At 46.5% G+C, this 9569-nt stretch overlaps 3 long non-coding RNA genes across 12 annotated transcripts in view; 1 reads left to right on the top strand and 2 right to left on the bottom strand.

The window, feature by feature from the left end:
• Positions 1 to 6775, top strand: part of LOC139025783 (uncharacterized) — a 71415-nt gene extending 64640 nt beyond the window's left edge. The window contains exons 1-3 of one of the 5 annotated variants that reach the window (XR_011477411.1): positions 5734 to 5766; positions 6274 to 6421; positions 6585 to 6699. This is a non-coding gene — a long non-coding RNA (uncharacterized lncRNA). Of the gene's footprint in view, positions 1 to 5733; positions 5767 to 6238; positions 6422 to 6514; positions 6545 to 6584; positions 6700 to 6730 lie in introns of those variants that run through there. The other 4 variants (XR_011477408.1, XR_011477410.1, XR_011477409.1 and 1 more) reach the window with 4 other exon arrangements.
• Positions 1234 to 3378, bottom strand: LOC139025781 (uncharacterized). Of its 6 annotated transcripts, none has more exons than XR_011477404.1 (6): positions 3269 to 3378; positions 2862 to 2937; positions 2621 to 2827; positions 2194 to 2429; positions 1803 to 1955; positions 1234 to 1263 (listed from the first exon to the last, which is right to left on the bottom strand). It is a non-coding gene; the product is annotated as an uncharacterized lncRNA (long non-coding RNA). The 6 variants fall into 6 exon arrangements; XR_011477405.1 differs by lacking the exon at positions 3269 to 3378 and adding an exon at positions 2456 to 2491 and having other exon boundaries at positions 2194 to 2386; positions 2613 to 2827; positions 2862 to 3028; XR_011477401.1 differs by lacking the exon at positions 3269 to 3378 and having other exon boundaries at positions 2862 to 3028.
• Positions 6776 to 6824: 49 nt separating the features above from the next.
• LOC139025782 (uncharacterized) lies at positions 6825 to 8564 on the bottom strand. The gene is made up of 3 exons (XR_011477407.1): positions 8357 to 8564; positions 7885 to 7931; positions 6825 to 7348 (listed from the first exon to the last, which is right to left on the bottom strand). It is a non-coding gene; the product is annotated as an uncharacterized lncRNA (long non-coding RNA).
• Between the last annotated feature and the right edge of the window lie 1005 nt (positions 8565 to 9569).

The following is a 9569-nucleotide window of genomic DNA, read 5'->3' as shown; positions in this document are numbered from 1 at the left end:
CAAACAAGTGCAGCTATGTTCTAAAAATGTTACTTTAACGTCAACTCATAACGTCACACTATAACTTCATGGAGTCTTGTGGAAAGACTGCATGTTGTTTTGGGTGGATTGAAGTGACGTCTTCATCAACATTTGCAGAATATTCCTGTAATTATTTTCCACCTTGTCAGACGCAACAGCCTAGTCGGCTGCAAGCATTCATAAGGAGTTCAAGTGGTTTATTTGCCATTGTGCAGGTATTAAAGTAATACACCCATTGTAATTCCTTGTTGGAGCTCTCTCACATATAGGACAGTACATACCAGAGGAGGCTGCTGAGGGGAGGACGGCTCATAAAATGTCTGGAACAGAGTGAATGAAATGGAACACATGGAAACCACGTGTTTGATATCTTCCACGACCTCCCGGGTGGCGCAGTGGTCTAGGGCACTGCATCGCAGTGCTAGCTGCGCCACCAGAGTCTCTGGGTTCGCGCCCAGGCTGGGCTGGGTCTGTGCCCAGGCTCTGTCGCAGCCGGCCGCAACCGGAGGGCTGGGGCGACGCACAATTGGCATAGCGTCGTCCGGGTTAGGGAGGGTTTGGCCGGTAGGGATATCCTTGTCTCAGTATGTAAAAAAAAAAAAATTTATAATAATTTAAAAAATATATTATAATAATAATTAAAAAAAATATATATATACATAATTAAATGTATAAAAAATAACAACAGTAAAAATAAAGGTAAAATAAATAAAAAATGTAATAAATTGTATGCACTCTACTGTAAATCGCTCTGGATAAGAGCGTCTGCTAAATGACTAAAATGTAAAATGTAAATGTATCCCCTCCAACCATTACAATCCTGTCCTCACCAATTAAGGTCCACCAACCTCCTGTGGTACATACACAAACAGAAAAATATATCATTAAATCACACGTGTGTGTGTGGTCTTTATCTTCCTCAGTGGGGAAAGAGAGAAATAAGAAGTACATTTAAAGAAGAACGTCGTCTGAATAATTCTGCTGACTAATCTCTCTCTCCCTCTCTCTCTCCCTCCCTTTCTCTCTCCCTCTCTCTCTTTCCCCTGTTCTGATCTCGACCCTCCTCTCTCTCTCCCCCCTTTCTCTCTCTTCCGGCTCTTCTCTTTCCCTCTGTGTCTGACTCTCTCCTCTCGTCTTCTCTCTTTCCTTCCCTCTGTTCTACTCTCTACCCTCCCTCTCTCTTCTTTCATAGACGCACTCCACGATCTCCCGTCTCTCTTTCCCTCTGTTCTGACTCTCTCCCTTCGTCTCTCTCTCTTTTCCCTCTGTTCTAGACTCTCTAACCCCCTCTCTCTCTTTCTCCCATTTCTGCTCTCGCTCTCTCTTTTTCCTCTGTCGTGACTCTCTACCCTCCCTCTCTCTCCTCTCCCTCTGTTTGACTCTCTAACCTCCCCACTCTCCGCTTCCTCTGTTTTCTTCTCTCTACATCCCTCTCTCTCTCTACCCTTCTCTCTCTCTTTCCTCTGTTCTGACTCTTTACCCTCTCTCCTCTTTCCCTGTTCTGACTCTCTAGCCCTCCCTCTCTCTCTTCTCTCCCTGTTCTGACCTCTTATGCCTCCTTCTCTCTCTCTTTCCCTCTGTTCTTCTCTCTACACATCCCTCCTCCCTCTCTATCCTCCCTCTCTCTCTACCTCCCTCTCTCTCTTTCCCTCTGTTCTGACTCTCTAACCCTCCCTCCTCTCTTTCCCTCTGTTCTGACTTCTCTACCCTCCTCTCTCCTTCCCTCTGTTCTGACTCCTTACCCTCCCTCTCTCAACCTCTTCCCTCGTTTCTGACTCTACCCTCCCTCTCTCTCTTTCCCTCTGTTCTGACTCTCTACCCTCCCTCTCTCTCTTTCCCTCTGTTCTGACTCTCTACCCTCCCTCTCTCTCTCTTTACCCCTTGTTCTGACTCTCTATCCTCCCTCTCTCTCTCTTTCCCTCTGTTCTGGCTCTCTACCCTCCCTCTCTCTCTCTCTCTCCTCTGTTCTGACTCTCTACCCTCCCTCTCCTCTCTTTCCCTCTGTTCTGACTCTCTACCCTCCCTCTCCTCTCTTTCCCTCTGTTCTGACTCTCTACCCTCCCCTCTCTCTCTTTCCCCTGTTCTGACTCTCTACCTCCCTCTCTCTCTCTTTCCCTCTGTTCTGGCTCTCTACCTCCCTCTCTCTCTCTTTCCTCTGTTCTGACTCCTTACCCTCCCTCTCTCTCTCTCTTTCCCTCTGTTCTGACTCTCTACCCTCCCTCTCTCTCTCTTTCCCTCTGTTCTGAATCTCTACCCTCCCTCTCTCTCTTTCCCTCTGTTCTGACTCCTTACCCTCCTCTCTCTCTCTTTCCCTCTGTTCTGACTCTCTACCCTCCCCCTCTCTCTATTTCCCTCTGTTCTGACTCTCTACCCTCCCTCTCTCTCTTCCCTCTGTTCTGACTCTCTCTCTCTTTCCTCTGTTCTGACTCTCTACCCTCCCTCTCTCTCTCTCTCTTTCCCTCTGTTCTGACTCTCTACCCTCCCTCTCTCTCTCTTTCCCTCTGTTCTGACCTCACCCTCCCTCTCTCTCTCTTCCCTCTGTTCTGACTCTCTACCATCCTCTCTCACTCTCTCTTTCCCTCTGTTCTGACTTCTCTACCCTCCCTCTCTCTCTTTCCCTCTGTTCTGACCCTCTCCCCTCCCTCTCTCTCTCTTTCCCTCTGTTCTGACTCTCTACCCTCCATCTCTCTCTCTTTCCCTCTGTTCTGACTCTCTACCCTCCCTCTCTCTCTCTCTTTCCCTCTTTTCTTACTCTCTACCCTCCCTCTCCTCTCTCTTTCCCTCTGTTCTGACTCTCTACCATCCTCTCTCTCTCTCTTTCCTCTGTTCTGACTCTCTACCCTCTCTCTCTCCCTCTGTTCTGACTCTCTACCCTCCCTCTCTCTCTCTTTCCCTCTGTTCTGACTCTCTACAATCCTTCTCTCTCTCTTTCCCTCTGTTCTGACTCTACCATCCCTCTCTCTCTCTTTCCCTCTTTTCTGGCTCTCTACCCTCCCTCTCTCTTTCCCTCTGTCTGACTCTCTACCCTCCTCTCTCTCTTCCCTCTGTTCTGACTCTCTACCATCCCTCTCTCTCTCTTTCCTCTGTTCTGACTCTCTACCATCCCTCTCTCTCTCTTCCCTCTGTTCTGGCTCTCTACCTCCTATCTCTTTCCCTCTGTTCTGGCTCTCTACCCTCCCTCTCTCTTTTCCCTCTGTTCTGACTCTCTACCCTCCCTCTCTCTCTTCCCTCTGTTCTGACTCTCTACCCTCCCTCTCTCTTTCCCTCTGTTCTGACTCTCTACCCTCCCTCTCTCTCTTTCCCTCTGTTCTGACTCCTTACCCTCCTCTCTCAACCTCTTTCCCTCTGTTCTGACTCTCTACATATACACAGACTGGGGTGAAGGTTCGCCTTCCAAAAGGACAACAATTCTAAGCACACAGCCAAGACAACGCAGGAGTGGATTCGGGACAAGTCTCTGAATGTCTTGAGTGGCCCAGCCAGAGCCCAGACTTGAACCCGATCGAACATTCTGGAGAGACCTGAAAATAGCTGTGCAGCGACGCTCCCCAACCAACCTGACAGAAGCTTGAGAGGATATGCAGAGAAGAATGGGAGAAACTCCCCAAATACAGGTGTGCCAAGCTTGTAGCATCATACCCTAGAACAGGGGTGTCAAAGTCAAATGGACGAGGAGCCAAATAAAAAATTTAGCTACAAGCCGAGGCCGGACTGTTCGAATGTTCATTGAAAATTTTTTAAATGACGCATATAGTCTAGTGAACCTAATTGAACCTACTGAAAACCTACGGCAATGGTGTTTCTGCTCAGACTCACATTTAAAAAGAGTTGCCTTTTTTCTGGGCAAACTTCGTCACAAACTTTAATCATGCAGTTTTGATGAAATCCCCCTCCGTAAATGGCCGGGCTGATTAGCGATCTCTTCTGCCAAAATAAAACTGGCCTTGACAGCAGCCTGGCCTTGTGATTTGGCTTTTTGAACAGAGCCTGTTGAGATTTGAGGCCTCGTTTTAATTCCTCTGCCTTTTGTAGCCTTTGTTCCATGTCCATATTCTTGTTTTTGTCCGCGGTGTTTCGTTTCATAATGTCGTCTCAGATTATACTCTTTCAGTACCGCCACACTTTCTCCACACAGAAGACACAGGTTTTCCAGCTACCTCCGTGAACATATACTCCGACTCCCACTTGTTTGAAACCCCCGTTCTCAGTGTCCACCTTCCGTTTTGCCATTTTTGATGGGTATCTGAAAGTTAATTTTACTGTGATGCTGACGACTCGACTGCTGTGCCAATAAATATTGAAATGAAGCAGCCTACTGCTCGGTGCGTCACCGTTGCATTGTGGGAAATGTAGTATTGGTGCGTGTAAAAGATCTGCGGGCTGCCGGCTTGCTGCGGTCTGCGGGCCGGTTCTAATAATAAATCAAGATCATCCCAGGGGCCGTAAAAAACCTTCTCGCGGGCCGGATGTGGCCCGCGGGCCTTGACTCTGACACCCCTGCCCTAGAAGACTTGAGGCTGTAATTGCTGCCAGAGGTGTTTCAACAAAGTACTGAGTAAAGGATCTGAATACTTATGTAAATGTGATATCTACGTTTTTTTTTTAAATATACATTTGCACACATAAAATAAACCGTTTTTGCTTTGTAATTATGGGTTATTGTGTGTAGATTTATGAGGGAAAAAAACAATGTAATCCATTTTTTAAAAAGGCTGTAAGGTGACAAAATGTGTAAAAAGTCAATGGGTCTGAATACTTTCTGAATGCACTGTATATCACTATATTAGACTCTCTCTCTCGATGCAGTGATGTTGTTTTCATCACTTCTGGTTTAACACTGCCATCAAGTGGGGATTGTCCAAACTGCACCAGTGTGAAGATATAAAAAGCGAGAGATGCAGAGAGAGAGAGAGAAGACCACAGAGAGAGAGAGAGCAGAGAGCAGAGAAAAGAGCAGAAAGAGGCAGAGAGAGGCAGAGAGAGAGCAGAGAGCAGGGAAAAGAGAGAGCAGAGAAAAGAGAGAACAGCAGAGCAGACAGAGCAGGCTGAGAGAGAAGAGAGAGCAGAGAGCAAGAGAGAGCAGAGAGAAGAGAGAGCAATAGAGAGCAGAGAGAGCAGACAGCAGAGAGCAGGCTGAGAAATAAAAGAGAGAGTGAGAGAGCATAGAGAGAGCAGAGAGAGCAGAGAAAAGAGAGAGCAGAGAGAGAGCAGAGGGAGAGTGAACTCTGTTGCTATAGTGACCCTGCATCACAACACTCTGTTGCTATAGTAACACTGCATCACAACACTCTGTTGTACAATTTGTTTAATTCAATTCCACATATTTAATTGTTTTGTATTTCATTTCATATTAGTTTCATGTTTCAACCAGTCGCAGGTTAACGTCAACCTGACAGAGGTAACGTAACATCAATAACCAAACTGTTTTCACAATTAACATGCTTTTCTTGTTTCAAGTATGTTTTATTATGAAAAGTACAATCTATCCTGTATACTTGTACAACTATGGAGCGTATGTCCATATATAATTATACAATTTGTTATTCAACATCAAAGACAACAAATGATCACATTGGTATTTTAACGGTGTTATTGTCACAATTATAGGAAGACACGCATGTGTGTATGTGTCCCGTGTGTCCACTGTGTGTGTGTCCAGTATGTCTGTGTGTTGTGTCCAGGTGTTGTGTGTGTGTGTCCAGTGTGTGTTGTGTGTGTGTGTGTGTGTGTGTCATGTGTGTGTGTGTGTCCAGTCTGAGTGTGTGTTGTTCCAGTGTGAGTGTGTGTGTCCAGTGGAGTGTGTGTGTCAGTGTGTGTGTGTGTGTCCTATGTGTCCAGTGTCAGTGTGTGTGTGTGTTTGTCGAATGTGTGTGTGGTGTGTGTGTGGGTCCCGTGGTGTCCACTGTGTGTGTGTGTGTGTGTGTACAGTGTGTGTGTGGTGTGTGTGTGTCCAGTGTGTGTGTGTCTGTCCAGTGTGTGTATGTGTCCAGTGTGTGTCCAGTTGTGTGTGTGTGTGTGCCAGTGTGTGGTGTGTGCAGTGTGTGGAGTGTGTCCAGTGTGTGAGTGTGTGTGTCCAGTGTGAGTGAGTGTGTGTGTCCAGTGTGTGAGTGTGTCCAGTTGTGAGTGTGTCCAGTGTGTGAGTGTGTGTGTCCAGTGTGGTGTGTGTGTCCAGTGTGTGAGTGTGTCCAGTGTGTGAGTTGTGTCCGTGTGTGAGTGTGTGTGTCCAGTGTGTGAGTGTGTCCAGTGTGTGAGTGTGTGTCCATGTGAGTGTGTGTGTCCAGTGTGAGTGTGTGTGTCCAGTGTGTGTGTGTCAGTGGTGTGTGTCCAGTGTGTGTGTGTCCAGTGTGTGTGTGTTGTGTGTGTGTCCAGTGTGTGTGTGTGTGTGTCCAGTGTGTGTGTTGTGTCCAGTGTGGTGTGTGTGGTCCAGTGTGAGCCAGTGTGAGTGGTGTGTTCCAGTGTGTGTGTGTTCCAGTGTGTGTGTGTGTGTGTCCAGGTCTGTGTGTGTGTGTCCAGTGTGTGTGTGGTGTGTGTGTGTCCAGTGTGTATGTGTCCAGTCTGTCCAGTGTGTCCAGTGTGTGTGTGTGTGTATCTGTCCAGTGTGTGTGTGGTGTCCAGTGTGTGTGTGTCCAGTGTGTGTGTGTGTGTTGTCCAGTGTGTGTGTGTGTGTCCAGTGTGTGTGTGTGTTGTGTCCAGTTGTGGTGTGTTCCAGTGTTGTGTGTCCAGTGTGTGTGTGTGTCCAGGTGTGTGTGTCTGTCCAGTGGTGTGTGTGTGTTCCAGTGTGTGTGTGTGTTGTGTGTGTGTGTCAGGTTATTATTTCAGGACACTGAGGAGTCAACATAAACCCCAAAACCTGGATAGAGGGGTTCAGTGAATGTGGAGGTGAATGTGATCAGGTGGGTCAGTGTGTCAGAGGAGGCTCTATAGAAGGACAGAGTGCCGGCTGCCAGTCCAGATACACTCCTACTCTGTGGGAGCTGGAGGAGGACGTCTATGGTAGTGGATTTATTATTGTGACAGGCAGAGTAACTGTTGTCAGAGCAGTCAGACTCCAGGACTTGTCATTGTATCCAAGACAACAGTCCTTAACCCCTCCTCCCTGTTATTCCTTTATATGTCACTCCTATATCAACCTCCCCCACTCCACTCTACCTCCCAGTAACAGCGCCCAGTCAGACCCTCTCTACACAGCACCTGTCTACAGTCCTCAAATCTCTTGGGTGATCAGGATACGGCTGCTCCTCTCTCCTCCATGTCACCTTTCTGTTCTCCTCAGACAGAGAGAGGCGTCTGTTTACTGTGTTTAGGTCCAGTGTGAGATCACAGACATCTGATGGATGAAACCAGACACAATATTAGAAATCATCATCATTCACATTAGAATGTTAACTCACTTTTCACTAATTCATTTAATTAGATGTTTCTAGGTATCAAAAGAGAAGTTAAGGTAACTTGAGACTTGTTGAATGATCATATGTTATACTGTATGGTAATATAAAACACACTTATTCCCATTAATTACACACACACACACACACACACACACACACACACACACACACACACACACACACACACACACACACACACACCACACACACACACACACACACACCACACCACACACACACACACACACACACACACCACACACACACACACACAAACACACACACACACACACGTACACACACAACATTGTCAAAGCAACTCTTTGTAAACGTTGGTGTCCCTGATTTCTGCTTCTGTAGAACTACAACTGATATTTAATATGACCAAGTAAGTAATGATGGTGGTCTTTGACTTTGACTTAACTTGAATTAAGACTTATTCTTAGTCATATTCTTCACAGCAGTCAACACTCACATTTTCTAAGTCCAGGTTTCATTCTGTTCTCTCCACCATGTTCCACACTGTAGCGGTAAGCAGAAGAACAGACAGTCATTGAGGGATCACCTGAACTCACACACACACACACCACACACACACAACCACACACACACACACACACACACACACACACACACACACAACACTGGACACACCACACTGACACACATGTTTGTGTCCAGTGTTTGTGTCCAGTGTTTGTCCTGTGTGTGTGTTGTGTGCCAGTTTATGTGTGTCTGTGTGTGTGTCTGTGTCTGTCATGGGTGTGTGTTTTGTGTGGGTGTGTGTATGAGTCTTGTTGTTTCACCTGGACACCAGGACACACACCACACACACACACACACACAGTCAGTATATAACTTTGTCCAAGTGTGGGAAAATGTTTGTCTTAACCAGCCTGATTGTCCAACATGTCTGATATGAACATGGACATAAACCCTCTACATACTTGAGTTTCTCAGTCTGCAGTGTGGATCCTCCAGTCCAGCAGAGAGCAGTCTGACTCCTGAGGTCTCCTGGGTGATTGTAGCTCAGGTCCAGCTCTCTCAGGTGTGAGGGGTTTGACCTCAGAGCTGAGACCAGAGAAGCACAGCCTTCCTCTGTGACTAGACAGCCTGACAGCCTGCAAAGAGTCAAATTTTATTAAAATCACACTGATATTCTTTGGTGGTGAAAATAGTGGCAGTATATTTCTCCATATTCATGTCACACCCTGAATCTGTTTCACCTGTCTTTGATTGTCTCCACCCCCTCCAGGTGTCGCCTACTTTTCCCCTGGTGTATATATCCCTGTGTTTCCCTGGTGTATATATCCCTGGTGATTCCCTGTGCTTATTCCCTGTGTATATATCTCGTGTTTTCCCTGGTGTATATATCCCTGTTCCTGGTGTATACTATCCCTGTGTTTCCCTGGTGTATATATCCCTGTGTTTCCCTGGTGATAATCCCTGTGTTCCTGGTGTTATATCCCTGTGTTTCCCGGTATATATCCCTGTGTTTCTCTGGTGTATATATCCCTTTTCCCTGTGTATTCCTGTGTATTCCCTGCGTGTACCGGTATATATCCCTGTGTTTCCCTGGTGTATATTCCCTGTGTTTCCCTGGTGTATATGTATTTCCCTGTGTTTCCCTGGTGTATATATCCCTGTGTTTCCGCTGGTGTATAATCCCTGTGTTCCCTGGTGTATATATCCCTGTGTTTCCCTGCGTGTTATTCCCTGTGTTGGTGATTTCCCCCTGGTGTAATATCCCTGTGTTTCCCTGGGTATATATTCCCTGTGTATATATTCCCTGTGTTCCCTGTGTATATATCCCCTGTGTTTCCCTGGTCGTATATATCCCTTATATCCCTGTGTTTCCCTGGTATATTCCTGTGTTATATATCCCTGTGTTTCCCTGTGTAATATTTCCCTGGTGTATATATCCCTGGTGTATTATCCCTGTGTTTCCCTGGTGTATATATCCCTGTGTTTCCCTGGTATATATCCCTGTTTCCCTGGTGTATATATCCCTGTGTTTCCCTGGTGTATATTATCCCGTGATATCCCTGGTGTACTATATCCCTGTGTTCCCTGTGTATATAGTTCCCTGTGTTCCCTGGGTATATATCCACTTGTGTTTCCCTGGTGATATATATCCCATGTGTTTCCCTGGTCGTATAT

This window comes from Salvelinus sp. IW2-2015, unplaced genomic scaffold (assembly GCF_002910315.2).
Source record: "Salvelinus sp. IW2-2015 unplaced genomic scaffold, ASM291031v2 Un_scaffold3260, whole genome shotgun sequence".
In the NCBI taxonomy this organism is placed as follows: Eukaryota; Metazoa; Chordata; class Actinopteri; order Salmoniformes; family Salmonidae; genus Salvelinus; species Salvelinus sp. IW2-2015.
Note: the sequence above shows the minus strand (reverse complement) of the source record. Positions and strands in the feature narration are given on the sequence as shown.